Source organism: Myotis nattereri (assembly GCF_964212035.1).
Source record: "Myotis nattereri genome assembly, chromosome: 1".
Taxonomy (NCBI): domain Eukaryota; kingdom Metazoa; phylum Chordata; class Mammalia; order Chiroptera; family Vespertilionidae; genus Myotis; species Myotis nattereri.
In genome coordinates, this window is record NC_138075.1 from 195281359 (window position 1) to 195303498 (window position 22140).

A 22140-nucleotide genomic window follows, 5' to 3' on the forward strand; every position below is an offset into this window, starting at 1 on the left:
AAGCTCAATGCGGGAGCTGCCCCCTGATGGTCAGTGCACTTCCACAGGAGGAACACCGCTCAGCCAGAAACCAGCTCATGGCTGGCCAGCACAGTGGTGGTGGCAGGAGCCTCTTCTGCCTCCGTGGCATCACTAACGATGTCTGACTAATGGCTTAGGCCATCTCCTCCTCGGGAGTGGGACTAAGCCAATAGTCGGAAATCCTCTGAGGGTTCCTGGGCTGCCAGAGGGATGTCTGACTTCCAGCTCAGGCCTGATCCCCCAAGAAGTGGGCCTAAGCAGGCAGGTGAACATCCCCCGAGGGCTCCCGGATTGTGAGACGACGCAGGCTGGGCTGAGGGACAACCTGCCAAGTGCACGAATTTCATGCACTGGGCCTCTACTACTAATTATAGATCACTCAAAGATCGGATTTCTCTGTCTGTGTGTGTGTGCATCTCTATTTCATCTCTGTCTCTCTGTGTCTATACACACACACACACACACACACAAACACACACGTGCGCGCGCGTGCAGATTTAGAGGATTTACTTACATCCTGAGAGCCATTTGTGAACTTGTTATTGAAGGTCTGGCCCTAGGTTTGGATTTAAAAGGACTCCATTATGATTGAGGGGGAGCATCTTGCAGTTAAGAGCAGGCTCTAGAACCAATTACCTTGTTTTGTAATCTTGCTCCATTGCCTGAAAACAATGTTAACTTGGGCAAGTTACTTAACCTCTCTGTAACTCCGCTCCCTGATATAAAATGAGGCTACCAACAGTACTTACCTTCAAGGATAATGATCACATAACTCAACATGTGTAAATCTCCAGAAGAGTTGCTGGCAGCTAACATGCACTAAAGGTATTTTTCACATAAAAATAAATTAATCCTAATTGTTATAAGAAAATGTCTATACTTAGGTTCATATTAATATATTTTATAAGGACACCAGTTAAATTAGGGTAACATTTCCCCCAGAGTGTCATCTTTCTCACATTCATCAGATCAATTTTTAAAACAGCTCTCACCTAGCCATTTTGAAGTTAAATATTTCTAGAGGATGTGCTTTACCAAATGAGAAGTAACAACTGAATCAAGTAGTATCAACTCAGTTTTCATACCCTTTTAAAAGCATCTAATATTATTTTTTCTTAAAAAGAAGACTTGCATGAGGAAATACCACAGTTACTTTCTGAGATGTCGTGTATGCATAAAAGAGGATGTAAATCAGATAAAGTGAAATAAAGAACCAGAGTTAGGCAAACAGCTACCAAAAATCAGGTCCTTTTAAGAAAATAACTGTAGCCTAAAACAACAAAATTATAAACTGTTACTAAGTCAAAGATACCAACAGCTGTGTTTGTGTTGTATGTGTGTCTGTGTAGGTATCTGAGTGTTGTTCTGTGTGTGTGCACTGGGAGAATGATGATTCTAAAGGCTTGTAATAAACAACATTTGCTAACCTCAGGATGATAATGAAAATGGAGAAAAGAATGAGCAAGAACATGAGGAAAATATTGAATGAATTCAAAAAATACAGAAAAAGAACCAAGCTAAATTAACTACATATACTCTAATACCATTATACTATGCATGGATTCACAAAAATTTGGTTGACAAGCTTTATAGAAAATATAAAAAATAATAGAATATGATTACTGTAATAAATTAACATTTAGAGATTTAAAAATCATATTGAAAAATTAAGATATGCTTTGATGATGGTTTAGATTATGATAAACTTTTCTGGAAAATATCCTAAAATGTGCAATTAAAGTCTAAAATATGAATATATCTTGTCCTCCCAACTCTATACCACAAAACACATTTTTAAAATATATATCTGTATTCATTTAAGAGAGATAGAAACATCAATGCATCAACATCTATTGGCTGCCTCCTGCAAGCCCACTACTGGGTATTAAGCCTGCAACCCTGGGGAAGGAGCCCTGACCCAATCAAACTGGGGACCTCTTGGTGCATGGGTCGATGCTCAACCACTGGGAAACACTGGCTAGGCCCAGAAACCCATTTTAAAGGAGCAATTGTCAGTACTATATATATGTATGACAAAGTTTTTTGCAGGTTAATTTTTAATATGTAAAAAATAAACAATTTAAATGAGCAATGACACATTAAATATTAAATTAGTTCTTTAGCATCAATAAAATAAAAGCAATTTGACATTATGCTTAGAAAGTTTCTAATGACTTGAAAAGTGCATATAAATGCCATATATATATATATATATTGAGTGGCCAGATTATTATGACCACCCCATCAGTACTTCGTTGGGCCACCTTTTGCCTTCAATACTGCAGCGATTCTTCTTGGCATTGACTCCATGAGATGTTGAAAGGTGATGTGAGAAATCTGACACCATGCCTGATGAATAGCACTGTCCAGTTCTCTGAGATTTGCTGGCTGTGGAACCAGCTGCCTGATGGCTCTTTTAACTTCGCCCTACAAATGCTCAATTGGATTGAGATCTGGTGATTGTGGGGCCACCTAAGCAAGGTTAAAGTCTCCCTCATGTTCTTGACACCACTCCTGCACAATATGAGCACCGTGGCATGGTGCATTGTCTTGTTGGAAGAAGCCATCTCCATTGGGATATGCCATCAACATGATAGGATGAACTTGATCAGCAATGATACTTAGGTATGTTGTGCTATTCAGAAGTTGTTCCACATGAATTAAAGCACCCAAATCATACCAGGAAAACATGGTCTAAACCATAACACTGCCCCCACCAGCTTGAAGGGTTGTACTCATGCAGGTGGGGTGCATGCTTTCATGCTGTTTCCGCCAAATTCTCCCTCTGCCATCTGCATGATGCAACTGGAAATGTGATTCATTGGATCACATGACTTTTTTCCAATGCTCGACTGTCCAATTCTTGTGTTCCTGTGCGAATTGGAAACGTTTTATCTTGGTAACTGCAGACAGCAAAGGTGTTCGAACAGGCCTTCAGCTGTTTTGCTGATACTCGCTCCATGGCTCCTAGCGCCAACAATCATTCCACATTCAAAGGCTGTTAAATCGCGTTGTTTACCCATATCTTCAGAAAAAAAAAAAAAAAAAAAACACTTCTACTGTGATGTTCAACAACCTGCTTCCCTATTTATAATGGTCTGGCCCTCTAGCAACTTCAGCGCAAAATTATAGCTAATTTTCCTACAAATGTCAGGTGGTCATAATAATCTGGCCACTCAGTGTGTGTGTGTGTGTGTGTGTGTGTGTGTGTGTGTGTGTGTGTATGATTATAAGATTATGGTTATAAATTTTTACTATAAGGTTTCATATGTGTTTGTAAACAAATGTACATATATAACTGAAAGTCAATAAACTGTTCTCAGCAGTGATTACCAATAGCTTAAATTTTCTAAATTACCAATTTTCAGATTTCAGGTTACCTCTTTAATGACAAACAAATGTTCAAAAGCCAAAGTTATATATTCCAAAGGTTATATATGTGGGATTTTATTAAGAGGAAACTTCTGCACATCAAAATCTTAACTACTTTGTCTAACTACACATTTCACCATAATTGTTTAAATGGTAATTTAAATAAATTTTAAGCCGGTTTACAAAAATTTAGTTTGGAAAATATTTGAAAATTTTACTTATTTCAAAAACATGTATTTACTCCACTCTTTAATATGACCAAGAATATTAGGCTTATATTTGTTTCTGTTAAGACATTATGTTAGCTACATAATAAAACAATTTTGCTTTATAAACAAGGGAAATATTTTCTAAAAATAATTAATCAGTTTGGGACAATTCTATTTCTCTCATGCATGCGTGTGCATATCTTCTTGTTCTTCCTATCTCTTTTTTTTCTCTGTTAACGAAAAAAAAATGTTTCAAATTTTAGATTTCGTTCAAATAATAATTAATATGATATTTTCCAATAATTAAAAAAACTATTCTTAGGAAATTTGGGCTCTGAGTTGTTTCTATTTAGTTTTGTAGTATGGCTACTTAGGGCAGGGGTGGGAAATGTCAGTCTGTGGGCCATATAAGGCCCATGAAGTCATTTGATCTGGCCCTACCAAGGCATTTGGGATGGGTTAATTAAATATTTGACTAATTTTTAAGATAATAATTTTGTGTGGCCTATAAATTATGTTATAAATATCCAAATGGCTCTTGGCAAAAAAAAGGTTCTTCACCCTTGACTTAGGGTTTGTATTTCTGAATTTTTAATTGAATAAGTCTTCCACATGCAGCACATGATTGAATAACTTGGTAGTTTATGAATATATCCTATATAATAAAGATGGAATATGCAAATTAATCCTCATTCCCTCACAAGATGGCTGCCTACGACCAGGCTGGCAGAGGGGTTAGTGAGGGACAACAAAAATGACTGAACAAGCAGGCTGTGTAGGGCAACCAGGACTGCGGGGGGGGGGGGGCATGAGGGGCAACCAGGCTGGCAGGGGGGCCAGTTGGGGGCAACCAGTCCAGCAGGGGGGCAGTTAGGGGCAACCAAGCTGGCAGAGGGGGGCAGTTGGGGGTGACCTGGATGGAACAGGGGGCAGTTAGGGGCAATCAGGTCAGCACACGGAGGCAGTGAGGGGTGGTCAGGCTGGCGGGGGGGTGGCAGTTAGGAGTGACCAGGAAGTCTGGCAGGTGAGTGATTAGGAGCCAGTGGTACAGGATTGTGAGCAGGAGTCCAACTCCTGGGGATCGGGCCTAAACTGGCAATCAGACATCCCCGGAGGGGTCCCGGATGGAGACAGTGCAGGCTGAGCTAAGGGGATATCCCACCCCCTTGTGCACAAATTCCATGCACCAGGCCTCTAGTTTATAAAGAAAAAGCAGTGGTTGTAATGTTTGAATAGGACTCGCAGATATCAATGGAAAGAGAGCATGAGTACTATGCTAATTGCTTGAAATACTCAGTATTGCTGTCAAGTTTCTACACATTATGGGTAATCCCCTTCTCCTCTGAATCTTCAAAACAGTTTCCTAGAAAGCCTATTGACTTCCTAGTAGCAAAGAATGAACCAAGTGTGCTTTTAGCCTTCTTCCTTAGGATGACAATTTCCAAATTACAGGCACCTCCCCTGTTAAGCATGAAGTTTTCCTGCAGAGTGAAGGGATGGCCTGATTTTTGATTAAGATGCTTTCAAACTTAGATCTCTTTATTCCATTTATTCCTCTATATTATACAAGGTGAAAATAAGTGAGGGGAAATGTTTTCACTGAGACACTTAATTGAAATCCTTAAAATAAGATGAAGTGACATGAAAATATGAATGAAAACAAATTTAGAATACATAGACAAAATTCTGGAGATGTGCTAAAAATGTATGATCTGGCTGGCGGAGACCAAACAGAAGATAAAGAGATGAAAAATTGCTCAAGAGATAAGTTGGGGTATTGAGCTTTAAAAACGGAGTGTGATAAAGTTGGTGGAATATTGCATTTCGGTTGCTCCTCCTTCCCCCGTCCCTATCGAAGGAGAGATTAATCCCTCAAAGAGAACATTGCTAACATTTCAAAAATCCAATTTGTGAACAATGTTCAAGTGTCTGGGAATACACATTTATAATCTTAACAACCTAGTCACTCTAAACTTGGAGAAACCTGCCATTTATTTTCAAATATCAGAGAATGTCATATCTTGAGGAGAAAATTAACATCATAAAGGAAAAAAGATTTATGTAAAATTGAAGAAAGAACTGTAAAAGTTATAGGTATTTCTGTTCCTCTGACAATAAATGTTTAGTTGGCTGGCACTGGGGCAAAATATGTTGGGTTTAATACTTTGCTTGGAAGATGTCATAATGACTTTTTCATGCTCTTTATTAAATACTTAAGGATATAAAGAAGCCTGCTTCAAGGAAGACAAAAATTGCAGGAGAGAAAATATCAAAAAAATTATAATGAGTATGTTTTGTATTTAAGTATGGGTCTCCATATCAAAATCCAACTCCTCACCCTTACCGGTCTGGCTCAGTGGATAGAGCGTCGGTCTGTGGACTCAAGGGTCCCAGGTTTGATTCTGGCCAAGGGCATGTACCTTGGTTACGGGCACATCCCCAGTGGGGAGTGTGCATGAGGCAGCTGATCAATGTTTCTCTCTCATTGATGTTTCTAACTCTTTCCCTCTCCCCTCCTCTCTGTAAAAAATCAATAAGATATATTTTTAAAAAATTCATCTCCTCAAAATACAAAATTAAAATAATTAAATCTCATCGTCCCTTAAAAATTATTATTATTGTGACTAAATTTTCATTTTATCATCAGTAAAATGATAATAACAGTTATCATAGTTGCTATGAAGGTGGATGAGAAAATTCATAGAAGTTGTAGCAGTGTCCTGGCACAAAATTGGTGCTCAGTAAATGACAGCTATACTACTAATACTTCTAACCATCTCACTATTACCACTATTATCAAAATTAATATAAACAATATATTTTTCTGTTGCATTTTATAGTATTAACACTAAATTTTATATAATCTATTAACACAAACTTCTATTTGTTTACCTGCCAATAAGAACCTAAATACAACAGATGTTTCAAAACTACTTATTCTTATTTTTCTTTAAATTTTCTATAATATCTGTATTACAAAACAACCTAAATGTCTACAGGTGGATGAGTAAATAAAGAAATTATAGAATATATACACAATGGAATGTTATTTAACCATAGAAAGAATAAATCTTGTCATTTGTGACAACATGGCTGGATCTCAAGGACATTATAAGTCAGACAGAGAAAGATAAATACCATATGATCTCTCTTATATATGAATCTAAAACAAACAAAGCAAACCAATCTCATAGATAAAGAGAACAGATTAATGGTTGTGGGGGGAGAGACATGGGTGAAGGGGGGGGGGCAAAAGGTGAAAAGAAAAAAGTAACTATAATGCATTATCAAGCAGCAGCAACAACAAAGAAGCGATTGTGTGTGTGTGTGTGTGTGTGTGTGTGTGTGTGGTGTGTTTTTTTTTTTTTTTTCCCCAGATACACAAACCTAAAAGTAGGATAAAAGTTACCAAATTATCAGTCCAGTTCAAGTTATTTTCCTCGTTAAACATAATTTTACAAAAATCTTACACTAAACTATAGAGCATATTTTTTAAAATTTTTCAGTTTTTCATTTTAGCAAACAGCTTATGGTTACCTATTTTCTGCATTTGCACCTGGGAATGAAGCCTTTCTCTACAAGACAAACCCTGAGACAAGATAAGCCACTGAAACCATATTCCTGGTGAGACCTCATCTATGTACAGAAAAGCCCCAGAATGCCCAGGTTCCACCCAAACCTGCAGAGAGGAAGGCCTCCCTGGAAAAGGAAGCCTCAGCTAGAAAGTAAATCTGGCCTCAGGATAAATACACTCAGGAAACAAGTAAAATACAAAGTGAGTTTGCAGTCTCATGGTGAGGCCACTAGTTTTTGACTCATGAATCCAGCTTACACATGTTAATAAAATCTCATTCTCTGGGATCCCCCAAATCTTTGGGATTTTATCTCATAGTGGGGTGTAGAAAAAGGCAGGGTTATAGGAATGGGGCCCCAGCTGAGGGACAGGACTGCCTTTAATTAAAATAATACTAATAGAACATACTCAGAAATAATTTGGTAAAATACTTTTCTAAAGCTTCTGTGTTGCCATATATAGAAACAGTAAGCATTTTTTAAAAAGTTTTATCTGCGTTATGAATAGTTTCTTTGAGAAAAGAAAAATGAATGTGTATTATTGACATTTTCACATAAGCCACCAAGTGTTTGAGTTATTAATTACATTGAGCCTCCCACATGGTTTAATTTGAGCATTCATTCTATGTAAGGCACTTGCACACATGTGCTATGTACATTTTGATGGTCTGATGAAAGGAACTATAGTGCACATTAGAAGAATAAGACTCTATATATTTTTTAATATCCTCAGGTTAATAAACAGAGCTATCTTAAGCAAAATATTGAGAAATTAGTGAGAATAAAATAAATAAAAGAGTGATTGTTACTTCCAAGTGATTGGACCAGAAACTAAAAAGCCAAAGTGAATTTCCTCTCTACTCTGCTTTCTCTAATATCTGCTTCAGTTTTCAATGCTATAGACCACAGCATTCTCTGCTCTTATACTTGAAGATGGCACCCTGCAGTTCCTGAGTTTACAATTTATAATTCAAGCTCATACAGAGAGACCCAACAGTGTCTGTGAAATCCAATTCAGAATATGATTGGCCCAGCATGAAGCAGCAGTTTATCTCTTGTTTGATTAATTGTGATCAAAATGACAGTGCCACATAGTACAACAGTAGCACTTAATCCCTGGGTGTTAGAGAGGCAATTCTCAGGAATAAGAGGTCATTGTGAAATGAAAAATACCCTCAAATTTATCTATATCATCTAATAATACTCTCAGATGGCTACACAGCTACTTTTCAGAAACTCCTGTCCATGTCAGATACCAATGTAATACTCTATTCGCAATGTGCCCTCAACCATGCTGCACACAATGACCTCGCATTGCCTCACAGTCCAATAACTGTTGGAAATCTTTTGCCACTCTTTGAGTTATATTGAATAAAGGTAAATTAAACACACACACACACACACACACACACACACACACACACACTAAATTTCCTTGTTGGTAGTTCTGTATTGTCATTTGTTAAGCATGGTTTATAGATTCTGATTAATAAGCTATTTATCTTTCACAGACAAGATTCCAATTATGCTTAAAGCATCACCAAAAGACCCAATGATTGGGTGTGCCTAGAAAGTCAATCCAGTGTGAAATAAGCAGTCAGGTCAGTTGTACGTAGTTATATGGAGAGACCAATACAAGCAACAACAGGCACAAAAATCAGCTGATTAGTCAGCTGAATTATTTTAAATGAGTCGGATTAGTGTACAGATAACTATAGAGTTAGAATAGAGCATGTCCTAGTGAAAATTTTCTAAGATGACCATTGCAGTGATCTCACTTTGTATTTTCTGGTTCTAGGTGCACCATTCTAAGCCCCATCACTTTATTTTGTCTGTTGTCATTTTACTTCACCAGTAATAACAGGAAGTGGAATTAAGTTGGGTAGTCTGATGACCAGGGTCTTACTGTGTCCCTGCAGCAAGTAAACTTGATCATGAGTTACATACATTTGCCTCTCTCTCAAATGGAAAATATGGGTAACTGAGCAAGATAATCTCAAGTATACTTAAAGGTATCAAAATCTGAGAAAATTCAATAGTACTTACAGTTTTAGACTAATATTTAAGCACAGCATTCAGCTTTTGATAAGAATAAAGTTTAAGATTTCTTTGAGAACCAGGGGAGTGCTATTTGCTTCAGTGAATAGTAAAGCCTGTTTAAAAATGGCATATGTGTTGGACTCCAGAGGTATTTGTCAACAGTAAAACAGAATAATCCTATGGGGAATATTTACATTTTCAAATAAGAAGCAAGGGAAGAAGACAATAAACCAAACTCACTAAGTACTTAAAGTGAATTATATATGATGGTGGCCAATAGCTAGAACAAGTATTTGGACATCAGGGGTTGTTCTAGCTCATATCTTCATTTACATCAACATGTAAAACTGGCTTATAATGTTTTGAATGTTTTACAAAATAAAATTTCTCACCTGCAAATTTCATCGTTATGTATCATTAATGCAATATTGATCTAGTAAGGCTTATCATGGATTCTTCAGTCATGTCTAAGTTTGAATTGACATTTTAATATGAAGCATTGCTGATATTGTTTAATTACTCCAAAAATCATCTTAGGGGATGAATATGTTGAAGCCTAAATCAGACAGATAATTATGTTACATGGTAGCTACCTTTGATCCCTTAATTTTGAAGACCCCATAATTAGGAAATACTTTCTTACTTTTCCATATAGGACTGTGACAGTTATCAGTGTATGCCCTCTTAGTTTTAAATCTATACTTTTTTGAGATGATCTTTGTGATGATGATTCTGGGGCTGAATTCTGTAAACATTTCTCCTTTGCCAACTAGAGCAATGTTAGGTGCAGGAAGCCATCCATTATTAACACTATCATGAAAGTGCAACAAGGAACTCGGAAGGAAGGCTGATGGTCCTTGGACGATCAGCAGGGCTAATACCATGCACCAATTGTTCTGTTGAGATAGTGATGGCTTGAAGCAATTTCCTGACCTAATAGCCTCAAAGTAAATTTTTACTGATCTTTTACTGACCTTTGAGATAGTCTGTCTGCTACTGGTTTGCAGTGCTTAACTGAGGGCAAGATGTGTATCTAAAATTGAATAAAAACTGACATGGCTGGGGTTTCAGTGAGCTTCTCCTCTAGAGAGAGGTTTCCACCTGCCCACCCTCATGCCTTCTAAATTCATATTTCTTGTCTAGTGTTTTCATTTGTGTGTGGCCCCTTCTTCAGATTCTGAACCCTAGCCTTAACTGGATGCGGCAGTTAGGCCTTTTCATAGAAGACAGGGAAGGGTCATTGTGAGGCTATCGCAGAACTAAGATGCCTTTCTCTCTGGCTATTGTTAATGTGTTGTTGTTTTGTGAATATGCCTGTTAGCAGTGGGCCCTTCTGTCAACTTCTGCCTCTGGATGACTATGTGTTTCTTTGGCAGCATAACTTCTTCAACAAGTTCAGAATCTCAGCCTCAGGATGGGTGGAGGTGGGGGCCAGAGAATGTTCTCCTAAGTTCTTAGTTTCTCCCTTGTTCACTCTTTTTCAGCCTTGGAGGCAGTAGGTTCTCCTTGCATTTGCTATTTCTGTATTCCTACAGTACTCATTCCCAACCCTTTTGTTTTCTGTAACTATATTTATTCTGCTGATTGCATACAAAGAAAGTACTAGGAATAAAATCAATACTGAAATTTGTTGTAAAAATATGTGAAATGTCTGACAAGTCATGCAATTCACTTTACAAAGTGAAAAAACAGACATTTTGATGAGTGAAATGATTATCTTCCAATGCACTCTGATATCAAAGCCATTAGTTGTCAGCCTTCATCTTGGATGGAACTCAACTGTTGTGTTTTTTTTAAAACCAAACAAAACAAATCAAAAAAAAAATCTCTTAATGAGGAATGGCTGGGCTAGTGACAAAAATGAACATTAGCCTTCCCTCTTTGCAAAAAATAAATAATCCCTTGACATGATGAAGTGCTCTGATCAATTCCAGCCTCTCTTTTGTTGTCAAAAAATCTATTGACCTAAGGGGAACCTCTGGCCTTAAAGTCCAAAGATTCAGTATTGCTGATTGAGGAAGATCCATATGTTTTGTTTGTCACTTTTGTCCAAATTAAAGAAAAAGAAACGGGCTGTATTTTTTCCATATCACCAATACAATGTTTTTCCTTCCACTCTTATTACGTGTCCTGAGGGGAAATGCTTTTTAGATAGATCCAAGTGCTCTGATTGGACCCTGCCTATATCTGAGCTAATCCTAGACTTTTACACTTGTGGTGCACTGCAGCTCAAACTAGCACTCTTCTCTCCTCAGCATGATCTCAAACATTTATCTCCGGAAGGAAAATACAAGATTTCCTCCAGACCACTTGAAGGTATCAGTATTTGAGAGTCAACCAACCTTACTTTCCCAAAGGGAAAATCAATGTTTGGATTAGGATGAATAAGAGCATACATTTAGGGTTCTAATTTAGAACAATCTCAGTATTTGAATTATTAAATGAACTTAACCATGATTGACAATTTTTACAGGGAGTCATCTTTTAATATTCTATAACACCATTAAATTATTGAACAATAAAGTCCTTTTAATGAGTTAGCATATATGTTTGCAAGTGTAGACTATGTATATGCAAATTTTATAATTAGATAAAAATAAGTATCTTAAACATAGACTAAAAGGATTTTTCCTTGAAAAAGCTAATAAAATAGGCACACACGGCAAGATAGGGAATCAAACCATGACCTCCTGGTTCATAGATTGACGCTCAACCACTAAGCCATGCTGTCCAGGGAGAAATAAATACTTTTAAAAAACTACCATCACAAGATGCTACAAAAATAAATGCTATGTATTTGACAAGCAAAATGTACAACTTTCTCAAAACAAACAAACCTTACCAGACCTAATATAAACACTAGAAACATATACTGTTATACATATTACATAAATGAATCAATATTTAAAATTCTCCCCCAAAAGAAAGCTTCAGATCTTGGTATTTCACCAGCAAATTTCATCAAACCTTCAAGTAACCAGTATTACCAATCTTATGTAAACATTGCGATAATAGAAATAAGTAGAATTTCTCCCATTTTATTGTACAAGGCAGGTGCATCTTTGATGCCAAAGCCAGGCACAAACTGTGAGACAAAGTAAAGTTTTCATCTAAGTTCACAAATAATCATAAATGAATATACATGGTGTCCTGAAAAATACCTACACACACTTTGAATAATTATAAAGGCAATGTTTATTAGAGTATATTTTATTTTCAAAATTGAGCTATCAGCTGTTAAAGTGTGCTTACATTGTAGGGTATAACTTATAGTGTATATAAAATATGAGCAAACTGAATACAATAAACTTTATAAAACAATTATTAATTATGATCACATTCAATTTGTCTCAGAAATGTAAAAATAATTAAAATAAATATCAATATTATTAAAATGTTAATATGGTTGGAAACAAAATTAACACAAAATACAAAGAATAATATTTCATTTAAAAATTTTTGTAATTTATTAACAGAAGTGAGGTTCCATAATTTATGAAAATATATATCAAAGGAGTGGGTGAAATGTACTTTTTTAAAAATTATTTTTCTTTATTAAGATATTACATATGTGTCCTTGTCCCTTCATTACCCCACCACCACCATCCCAATGCCCTCAACCCCCTGGTGTCTCTGTCCATTTGTTAAGCCTATATGCATGCATACAAGTCCTTTGCTTGATCTCTCCCCCTTACACCCACCCTCCCCTACCTTCCCTCTGAGGTTTGACAGTCTGATCAATGCTTCTCTGCCTCTGGATCTGTTTTTGTTCATCAGTTTATGTTGTTCATTATATTCCACAGATGGGTGAGATCATGTGATCTTTATCTTTCTCTCACTGACTTATTTCACTTAGCATAGTGCTCTCCAGTTCCATCCATGCTGTTGCAAATGGTAAGAACTCCTTTTTTACCGCAGCATAGTATTCCATTGTGTAGATGAACCACAGTTTTTTAATCCACTCACCTGCTGATGGGCATTTAGGCTGTTTCCAAATCTTAGCTATGGTGAATTGTGCTGCTATGAACATAGGGGTGCATATATCCTTTCTGATTGGTGTTTCTAGTTTCTTGGGATACATTCCTAGAAGTGGGATTAGTGGGTCAAATGGGAATTCCATTTTTAGTTTTTTGAGGAAACTCCATACTGTCTTCCATAGTGGCTGCACCAGTCTGCATTCCCACCAGCAGTGCACAAGGGTTCCTTTTTCTCCACATCCTCTCCAACACTTGTTGTTTGTTGATTTGTTGATGATAGCCATTCTGACAGGTGTGAGATGGTACCTCATTGTTGTTTTGATTTGCATCTCTCGGATGATTAGTGACTTTGAGCTTGTTTACATATGTCTCTTGGCCTTCCTTATGTCTTCTTTCAAAAAGTATCTAAGTAGATCCATTGCCCATTTTTTGATTTGGGTGTTTATCTTCCATTTGTTAAGTTGTATGAGTTCCCTGTAGATGTTGGAGATTAAACCCTTATTGGTGATAACATTGTCAAATATGTTCTCCCATGCAGTGGGCTTTCTTGTTGTTTTGTTGATGGTTTCTTTTGCTTTGCAGAAGCTTTTTATTTTGAGGTAGCCCCATTTGTTTATTTTCTCTTTAGTTTCCAATTCCCTAGGAGCTGTATTGGTGAAGATATTGCTTTGGCATACATCTGAGATTTTGCTGCCTATGGATTCTGCTAAGATTTTTATGGTTTCCCATCTGCTGCTTCTCAAATGGGGGTGGGATGCTCGTGGAGCTGCTGCTCCTGAAACAGGGGCGGGCTGCTGGCATGACTGTTGCTCACGTGGTCGCAGTGCCCTGGGCTAAAGTGTTGGGCTGCCTAGAGGGGAGCATGCTTCGGAACTCACAGGAGCCCTGCCCAGGGTGGCTGGAGTCTCAGTGACCGTGGGACCTCAGCCAAGGCAGCAGGTTCCTGGAGGGGGTGGCTGTAGAGTCCAGGGCGTTGTCTGAGGGCACCCTGGGTGGAAGTGAGGCTGGGCTCCCAATCACAGCAGCTCTCTGCTTCAAAGAGGTGCGGCCTATATGGAAGAGCCAGCCACTCCGGGACTGTTTACAATGGTAGTAGAGGCTTCCTGTTTAGGTGAGCCCAGTCAGCCTGCTCCCGAAGGTCCTATGGGATCTAACTCTGCCTCACTCACACACACACACACACACACACACACACACACACACACACACACCACGTCCACACACTCCCTTTTTGCTCCCTCACTCACTCATCCTCTCTCCCTCACTGCCACCTTCTTCCTGCCTCTGTAGTTGAGTCTGGAGCAGCCATGGGCAAACTACTGCCCGCGGGCCGGATCCGGGCCCGTTTGAAATGAATAAAACTAAAAAAAAAAAAAAAAAAAAAAAAAAAAAGACCGTAATGATGTTTACTTTGAATTTATATTAGTTCACAAAAACACTCCATCCATGCTTTTGTTCCAGCCCTCCGGTCCAGTTTAAGAACCCATTGTGGCCCTCGAGTCAAAAAGTTTGCCCACCCCTGGTCTGGAGTGTTATTAACTCGTTTGTTGATGGAATCTCCTTTCCGGGTGTCTGGTTATGTGACTCGCCCTCTACCACATTGACCAAGCAGGACAAAATCACCTCGACAAGACACGACACCACGGGAACAAAATACAAATGTACTCATGACACCGATAACCCCAATATAAGTGACCACTATAGAAAAGAGAATGAGGAGAGAGAAAAGAGAGCACAAATAATAGCAAAGAGGAAAAAAAATGGTATAAGAGAAAAGAAAAAGAAGAAAAAGGAAGAAACAGGGGAAAAAAAAATATATATATGGTGAGAAAAACACCAGAGAACAAACAGATAAACCGAAACATACAAACACCAAATATCCAGTCAAGAGGGTGGGGGCAGGATCTTATATACAGAAAGTAAGGTTAAGAAAGTGGATGAATATGGGGAGGACCTCAGTTCAGTATAGAGTAGGTAGAAAGAGGATGAGTGGATAAGAAGAAAGAGAAAGAGAAAAAAATAATAATAAATTGGAAAAATAATTTAAAAAAAGGATAAAAAAATAGAATGATGCAAAAATAATGCAAAAAGATGGAGACTGCAGGGAAGGGCTATCTCTTCAGGAGAAAATGGCTACTACCTAGGTCCCGTGCGTCAGGTATGACTCAGCGCCAGACTCGCAGCTACCTCTCCCCACCCCTCTCCTCTCCCCAGCATCTCCCCAGACTCCACAAGTCTGTATCTCCACCTGCACTTCAGCCACGGGTGAGTGTCTGTATTTGAAGGGTCCTATGAACTAGGTTCAGTGAACAAAAGCAAAGACCAAAAAGAGGCAAAAGAGCTGCACCACTGCGAGACCCTCTCCCCCCTCAACTCCCCCCCCAACCCCCCAAACCCCCACCCCCAGCACTATGTGGTTTAGGCAGCCATCTAGGCTGCCCCCTCTGGGCTCAGTCTTTCGTGTCTGTGGACCCAGACGTAGAATCCCCTGCCGCAAGCAGTCCTGCGGACCTCCTTTCCACAGTCAGACGCTACACCTGTCCCAAGGGATGTGGCCTTGGTGCCGCATGGTTTCCCTCTGAGCCTCTGGGCTCAGAGGTCTCACAGTTCTATCCAGCCCAGATCCCTGGTTTTACCATCCTCCAGGTGTCCTCTGCCCTTCCTGGCTGCGATTTGTCTCACTAGCTGTGTCTACTTCACCAAATTCGGGGTGGATGTTATTCAATTTAGTTTCTCATTCTCTCTGCTCCAGGACAAGGCTTGGGACACATCCATCTATTCTGCTGCCATTTTCTCTCATGAAATGTACTTTAAATTTAGAAATTAGGCAACAACTCCTTACTAGGTATACCAGTTAACAATGCAGATTTTTTTCATTAGATGAAGTTACACATATATTGATATATATGTGATTTGATACGTATGCTATTTTGGTGTATTGACAGCAAATTTCAAAACTTCATATGTCAAATTTTCTGAAGGTGTTAACATCATAGATATTTTTATGCTTAAAAATGTCGAATTTCGTGCTGAAAAAAAGAGCATTCACCGGAAGTTTTAATTCATTATTTTGAAGAAAAAGTTATCGTATACTTTGGGAAGCTTAAGGTGAACATGCTCCATCTCAAGATACTTGTGAATGCTGGTTTAAATGCTTTAAAAGTGATGATTTCAATGTGAAAGACAAAGTACATCCAGGTCAACCATTAACGTCGACTGCAAGGCCAAATCACTCAGAAAGAAGACAATGCTCTGCATTTGGTGGGATCAGGAAGGTGTGGTGTATTATGAGCTTCTAAAACCAGGGGGAACCATTAATACTGATCGCTACCAACAAAAAATAATCAATTTGAACCACGCTTTGATCGTAAAACCACCAGAATGTGCCAGAAGACATGGCAAATTAATTTTGCTTCATGATAATGCACCATCACACACTTTAAAACCAGTTAAAAACACAATAAAAGATCTTGCCTGGGAAGTATTAACCCACCCACTGAATTTACCAGACCTTGCTCCTTCAGATTACCAGTTGTTCCCATAGATGGCACACACACTTTCTGAGCAGCACTTCAAAACGTACGAAGAAGTGGAAAATTGGGTCTCTGAATGGTTTGCCTCAAAACAAGAAAAATTCTATTGGGACAGTATCCACAAATTACCTGAAAGATGGGGGAAATGTGTAGCTAGTGATGGACATTACTTTGAATAGAGCACTTTTGATGTTTCTCTTGAAATTATAGTGTTTTCATTGATTACAAAAGCCGCCATTATTAACCGGTACACCTAGTATATTGAGAAATGTAATACAGACACATAACTCATGAAGTAAAAAAAAATATTTTGAAAAAGAAAACACAAAAAAGTGATTTTTCTTCTTGCCCATAGTTACCCTCAAAAGAATTTCAAGAAACTTTGTAGAGAATATTTGTAATATGTGAGATCATAAAAATGTTTATATCCATAATTTATTATGACTAAAACATCCCAATAAGAAAAATTGGTTATTCTTATTTATATAACATATATAACACCAAACAAAAGATCAAGTAAAAATTTAAGAGGTATAACATGGAATTTTAATAACAGTAGAAGAACTTTTTTGATAATTTTATCAAATCTACATAAAAACACCTATAGGAGGATATAAGTAAATGTAGCAATGTATAAATTCTATACAATTTTTTATTGATTTTAGAAAGGAAGGAAAAGGGAGAGAAGAATAGAAACAGCAATCATGATGCCCTAACCGGTTTGGCTCAGTGGATAGAGTGTCGGCCTGCGGACTGAAGGGTCCCAGGTTCAATTCCAGTCAAGGGCATGTACCTTGGTTGCCGGCACATCCCCAGTAGCGGGTGTGCAGGATGCAGCTAATCGGTGTTTCTCTCTCATCGATGTTTCTAACTCTCTATCCCTCTCCCTTCCTCTCTGTAAAGAATCAATAAAATATATATTTAAAAAAAGAAAGAAACAGCAATGATGAGAGAGAATCATTTACTGGCTGCCTCTTGCATACCCCCTAATGGGAATCAGCCCACAAACTGGGCATGTGCCCTGTCTGGGAATCCAACCATGACCTCCTGGCTCATAGGTTTGATGCTCAACTACTGAGCCATGTCATCCAGGCTAAATTCTATATAATTTTATTTAAATCCCCAATTCTTTTATGAACTGACATACTATTCCTAAAAATATATTAAAAAAATAGCAGACCATAAAGAACAGGAACAAAAATAAAGTTGGAAGAAATACTTAGCAATGAGGACTGTCTTTTTCAAATACCTGTAGACATTATTGACCAACAGAACACCCATAAACATAATCACTTTTATATGAAAGTATGATATAGGACAAAGGAGGCATTGCAGAAAATAGCTCGTCATAGACTTTGGAATATGTGATATTGGACCAATTTCCTATTTGTGGAGAGAGACAAAATAAAATCCTTAACTTGTAGCATATAAAAATGAAAACCCAGGATTAAAGACATGAATGTGAGGAACAAAACTGCATAACTATTAAAATAAATATATGTAATATGCCAATAACAAAATTTCTAAGATATAAGTTTTCATATAGTGAGATTTTTCCCCTCACTTGAAATAACTTAGCAGTTGTTTTCACATATTTGCCCCTTCCACAACCACAGATTATAACAGTTAGATTAATATCATCAATAAGCACTGGTTACATATTTGCTAATATTTCCTCCATTTTTTACAAAAATAGCTATAAAGAAATGTTATATGAACAAACACTATTAAAATGGCACATCTTTAATGTTGTTGTGAAGAACTGATACTATTTTTCAAGTATACATGATAAAGCAGTCTAATTTGGTCATGAAATATTCTCTACAAGTGTATATTTGCAATTATAATCCTTATATTTAGCAGAGTGACGTGGCCTTCCTAGTACTTCAAAATATAATTATACATTAGATAATGGAATATTTTATAAATATATGCCTTACCCTCTTACATTCAATCCATTGCATGGGTCTTATTTCAAAATTTATTTTATTTATTCTTCCTGCTGCCAGTACTCACAGGCTATAGTGTGGTGGTTTAAAATTGAACTATGTATAGAGTTTATACATAGAATAATCTATGTATATATATGGAGCTGTGTGTTTGTGTGTGTCTAGATAGATATTCACTTAGTGAGGTATACGTGTATATGTGTATACATATGCTAAGTGAATATTAGATGAATATATTCACTGAGAATAGTACCTTTCCCTTGGTGCTCTCTCAAAAAATTGCCTAAGGGTTTATTGGCTTCAATGGATCATTATTTCACTCCCTAAAGTATGCCTTTCTGACAAAATTTTTTCCCTATGGAATATGAGAAATAGCTATCTGTTCCCTAAAATTAATTTCTTCTTCTTTCAAGGCACATAACTAAGCTACATTTTTCAACCAGCGGACTGAATTCCAACCAATGATTTTTAAGCAAAAAGCACATGAGGCTTTAAGTATTGGTAGTATAAAGCCCCCATGCTTGTGCCACTTTAGGTTTCTCCCTTCCAGTTGATAATCTTAAGGGTAAAATTGCAAGCCATGATATATAGGGTAACACAATATCCATTATTATGGGCCCCAAATGAACATTAAGAGTATATCTGCTCAAGTGTATAATGTTATATGAGAAAGAATTACACTAGTTTTAGAATACACAACATTTAGTTACTGTATTGTGATGTTCTTCAGAGAGACAGGAATTTATTTATTATAGGAATTGGCTCATGAAATTATGGAGACTGAGAACTCACACATCGGCTGTCCGGAAGCTGGAGAACCAGGAAAGTCGGTGATATAATTTAGTGCAAGCCCAAAAGCCTTAGAACCAGGGAAACCAATGGCTTTTGAGTCCCAGTTTGAGTCTAAAGGCTCAAGAATGTGAAGCAGGGTGGGAGTGTGGTGGGGTAAGGCAGAGAACCAGGAGAGCAGAAGATGGATGTCCCAAATCAAGCAGGTATCAAATGTACTCCTTCTCCGCCCCTTTGTTCTATCAATGTCCTCAAATAATTGGACAATGCTCACCTGCATTGGTGCGAGCAATATGCTTTATTCAGTCTACAGATTCTACTGCTAATCTCTTCTGGAAACACTTGCACAGAAAAATACGTATTACTTGCAACTTGGGTATCCGTTAGCCAAGTCAAATAACTGTGTAAAATTAAGCATCACAGGTACTATATTTTACCAAAATCTAGGTTATTTAAACAAATACTACTGTTCCCAGTACAAAAATCTTTCAGTAACACCTAATTAGAATTTATAATTCAAAATCAAGATATTATTGTTCAATTCTGCTTGTCACATTTGAACAAAGCATTTACTAATGAGCACCCATTCAGGTATAACATCAAATGGATAATAGACATAATAAAATATTTGTGAACTGATGACTATTCAACTTAAAGACAAAGCTTACAGAACTCATGATTCTTTTACTCATTCATCCAAGTTTAATTTTGACTGCTTATAAATTTTAATTTCTAATGCTGGAATTAAAAATATATTTAAATAATGTCTTTGTACCCAAAAGGCAAGTGAGTAGAATAAGATTAGATACACAAAGAAAATAAGTTGTAATAGATAATCTAAGTTATGCAGAGAAATACATCTTGGTAGAAGTAATGATTAACACAGCCAGGTTTTGAGGTTTGAGAAATTTTACATAGGTAATATTTGAGTTTATCTTTAAGTATATATAACTACATAAGCCAAACTAGGACTAGATGGGCCATTGAAACAGAAAAAAAAAATACATGAAAAGCATAAAATAGTTTTCTTCAAATATTTTTAAGAGCTGTTACATGGAAGAAAGCACAAAATTGTTTTCTTTCTTCAGGAATATCAGCAAAGGCATTTTCTTTGGAAGATTGAACAAAAAATGTGTAAAGCCAGTCATTTTCATGGTACTAAAACTGGGCTTGGTATATGAACACAAATGGCTTAAGAAAAAGACCTCCCCCCCCCCGCCCCAAAAAAACACCCATCAAAAGTGATTTCCCAGATGATAGAAACAAAGTCAAGTGGGAAAATGAACCTGAACCTGATTATTCATCAAAGGAGCCAGGAAAATGCTAAATATGGGCAACTATTTGTGGAATGAGAAGTGAAGAACAATTTATTTTAAGAGTAAGATCAAGGCAAATAAAGAGATGTCAGGTTTGATTAATTCTGGACAGTGAGTAAATACTGAGGACTAATTGGCCCTCAGGCACTACCAGTGAGAGCTAGGTAAAAAAATAGTCTCATCAATGGGTCATATTAACACAGAGTTTAGAGCAACAGATATTCTTTGAATATAAGAATTTTTATCTTTTAAAATGAGTTTTCTATTCCCTACAATACATTCCTGTAATGAGTTTAATCACGACCCTCAAAAAAGATATATTGGAGTCCTAACTCTTTGTATCTTTGATTATGACTTTATTTGGAAGGGTCTTTACTGAAGTAGTCAAGTCAATAGAGTGGGTCCTAATCTTATATAATAAAAGCATAATATGCAAATTGACCAAACGGTGGACTGACCAGTAGAACAACTGGTCACTATGATGTGCACTGACCACCAGGGGGCAGACGCTCAATGCAGGAGCTGCCCCTGATGGTCAGTGCGCTCCCACAGGGGGAGTGCTGCTCAGCCAGAAGCTGGGCTCATGGCTGGAGAGTGCAGTGGCAGTAGTGGGATCCTCTGCTGCCTCTGTGGCAGCACTAAGGAGCAGTAAGCCAAGTGGTAAGACGGTAAGGAGCAAGGGGTCCTGGACTGTGAGAGGATGTCCTACTGCCTGCTTAGGCCCGCTCAGCAGGCAGACATCCCCCGAGAGGGCATAGGTCTGGCTGAGGGACACACTCACCCCTTGTACAGGCATTTTTGTGCACCAGGACTCTAGTCAAATATAATTGGTATCACTATAACAAGTGCAGATTTGGACAGAGAGATAGAGATGCACATTGGGACCACACCATGTGAAGAAATAAGAGATTGGAATGATGTATCTACAAACCAAAAAATCCAAAGATTGAGAGCAAACCACCATAAGCTAGGGAAGAAGAGTGGAACAGACTCTCACAGCCCTCAGAAGAAACCAAACTTGCCTTCACCTTAATTTCAAACATCTAACTTTTAAGCTGTGAGATAATAAATTAGAGTTGCTTAAACCTTTCAGTTTATGGTAGTTTGTTATGGCAGCGCTAGGAAACTAGTGTAATTATACTTCATTGGGGATTTAACTTAACATTTGCCATATAATCTGTAAGGCACATTCCTATCATGTTATTTGTTATAACTTTAAGGTATATTAAGTGTAGTAATTAGCACAAATAAAAATTTTATGATTTGTTTAGAATTTTGTGTAAGTGGAATCATAAACTATATAGCAATGTTTTTGAGATTTATCTACCAATAGCTATTTCTGTATTTTTTCTTTCTATTTT